This window comes from Mus caroli, unplaced genomic scaffold, assembly GCF_900094665.2.
Source record: "Mus caroli unplaced genomic scaffold, CAROLI_EIJ_v1.1 scaffold_16918_1, whole genome shotgun sequence".
NCBI classification, from domain to species: Eukaryota; Metazoa; Chordata; class Mammalia; order Rodentia; family Muridae; genus Mus; species Mus caroli.
The window spans coordinates 14,416-17,382 of NW_018390008.1; the positions used below are offsets into that span (position 1 = coordinate 14,416).

The window sequence follows — 2,967 nt, forward strand, 5'->3', positions numbered from 1 at the left end:
TGAGGGCCTGGTAGACTTAGGCATTGGTCTGTCGGTCCAGAGAAAGGCTGGCAGAGACAACACCCACTCAGAAGGAGAACAAATATTAGGGGAATGGGTTAAGAACACAGAAATACTTGAAATGCCTGAGTGGTCCGTGTTCCATGGGATAAGGTGTACTAGGTATGCATTGGTACAACCCAGCAGTCCCCAGGTTGGAGGAACTCTGAAAGGATGAGCTTCCCTGGGCCACTCACTAAGCTGGAATCCATTGGCAGCCTGTGCATGGATGTTCCTTGTGGGTTTGCCACCTCTNACTTGCCTCCTCCTTCCCTCTTGCTTTGCAGTGGACATCCTCATCATGGATGATGACAATGTTTCCAACTGCTCCCCCCATCAAGCTGTCCCCAGCCCAGTCTGCACATCTTCCTTGGCCCCTGCCCCAATCATAGCCACCAGCACCCTACATTTGCACTGACTGTGGGAAAAGGCTCAGATTCACAGGTTACGGCAACAATGCATGCACACAGACAAGTGACCCAACTCCTTTACCAACTGCATCAAGACCATCTTGCAGAGTTCGCACCTGGTGCAGCACAGGAGCATCCACACAGGCAAGAAGTCATTTGCCTGTTCAGAGTGCTGCAAGTGCTTTAGCTGGAGCTCCAAACTCGCACAGCACCAGTACATCCATGAGGGCAAGAAGCCTTATACTTAACCCAACTGAGGTCTCAGCTTCACACAGAGCAACAGCCTNGCCAAGCACCATCACTTCCATGGTGGTCTAAAGCTCTTCATGTGCCTGAGTTGCAGCTATGACTTCAGCCAGCCCAAGAGCCTGGCACTGTAGGAACAAAATAAAGAGGGGGGGGGACTGGGGAGAAGTGAGGGCAGAAAGGGGGCCCAAGTCCGGCCAGAGTTCCTGTGCTCTGGACAGGCGGACGCAGGCAGAGATGCCTGCACTTTCCACTAGACCCTGGGTGAGTATCTAAGGTTGACCATACTCGGCAGGAGGTGGAAAAGGGGCAGCCCCTGACCGGGACCCAGAGCTACCTTGCTAAAGCCCTGGGGTTGTAGGTGAGAGGGATGAGGGAAGGAGTTTCCCAACACTGACCAGAGTGGCGCAGCAGATCTTGATGGAGCAGACTCTCTATGGTTTAAGAGCTTTATTGTAGAAATGCAGGGGAAAGAGAGAAGGTGAGAGGGGAGAGAAGAAGGGGAGAGAAGGGGGGAGAAGGAGGAGGAGGAGACAAAGAGGAAGGGAAAGAGAGAGAGAAGTGAGAGAAGTGAGAGGTAAAGGGACAAAAGACTAAGAGCAAGAGAGTGAGGTGGAAGCCTAACAGCTCCCTTTATGGTCTTTACTGTTGCTAGGTAACTAGGGAGAAGTTTAGCCTGAAGGTCAAAAGCTTGGGCCATTGCTTACATGACTACTGACCATGCTTCTCTTGTGGGGGCTGTGGGAGGTTGTACCTTAGGCAGGGGCCAGAGTTCCAGGAGCATGAGGGAATGCCTACCATGTCATGTAGGTGAATTATGACCATTGGGGTTCAGACCTCAGCTTGACTGGAGACCAGCCTGCAATTCCCCACATGGCACCCCACATGGCACCCCACCTGCGGTTACACCCAGAGCTGTCAGGGCCAGGTGTAGCAGCTAAGATGCTGGAGGCCAGCGTGCAAAGTGCCAGAGCACCTGATAAGGCCACAGCAGCAGAAGGTAAAATTACGATCCCAAGTAGGCAATGGCGAGGACATCATCTTGGTGGGGATGGTGCTGCAGCGCTCTGGCCAGGGTGGGGACGTGGGCAACAGGGACACAAATGTGCAGGGCGCTGGCACCTAAGCCATACATGTGCATGGAGTGCAGGAAGGGCTTTGGGTACAGGGCTGGGCTCCTGGCCCAGCTTATTCAGCACGAGGACAGGGTAGAGTTAATGGGTGCTGAGGAACTTGCAGGCATCTTTATGGAATGTGGTGAAGGATTCCTGTACCATGCTGCAGAGACACAAGAGGATTCATGCAGTTGAATTGCCTTCAGTTTGCAGCAATGGTAGACAGAGGACCAGGTGGCTGGTGTGCTGTGTGCAGAGAGTCAGGGTGGGGAGACCTGTTAGGGATGGAGATATCCAGGGAGGAGGATAGACAGGACTCCTCGGGTTTTCAGGAGACTACCAGTCAGCAAGACCACAAGGGAGGCCCAGAAAGAACCAGACTGAAAGGAGCAGTGGTATTGTCTCTCTTTCCTTCATTCATACTGTTCTGGGTGTAAGGGGACCCACAGGACTGCCCTACTGCCTGGGGGAGCTGCCTTTTGTAGGTTCCTAGTCTGAGAGCCAGAGACTGAGAGAACTGCANGATCAATTGGCACTAGATGCTTAAGGGAAAGTCCACCCCTACTACAGGTCTCAGGCTGCTGTGTCCTAAGGAATGGAGGGATCCTGGCTTTATACATTGAGAGGGTCTTCCTTCCCTTCTAGAATTTTCTTTTAATCATACCGTTTTGACCCCTCTCATTTAATATATCTTTCTGCCCCATAGGTCCTTATTAATTTTCTAGCCGAAGCCTTTGCTCTTTCTCCTGGATTTGCAGTAGCAGAGGCGTGAAGTAGCCTCCTCTTCCTAGCATGGTCTTATTGGGAGGATGGGTGCTTTTTTCCCTGTCCTGGCAGTGGAAGAAGGGATGTTGGGCAATAAATAACATTATTCAGTTGTCCCAGCACTGCCTGTTTCTTGAGTTTGGGATGGAGAAGAAAGAATGGTTAAATGGAGCCGTGTTCACTTTGGTGCACACAAGTGACAAACGCCAGATGAGGGGTGAGCATGTTGGGCCCAGGGTGTCCCAAACCAATTCCAGAAAGAGACATGTTTACCAAGGAGTCCCTTGCTGACCTGGTAAAAGGTCACTGTTGAGAAGGTTGTTTGTTCCTGCTGGAAAAGTGATGGCTTATGGAGGACATAGAAATAGCACACCTTGTCATCTAGTAGCACC

General features: G+C 51.8%; 1 pseudogene; it reads left to right on the forward strand.

Annotated features, from left to right (window-relative positions):
- Positions 1-268: 268 nt before the first annotated feature.
- LOC110288422 lies at positions 269-2,028 on the forward strand (annotated as a pseudogene).
- Positions 2,029-2,967: the final 939 nt, after the last annotated feature.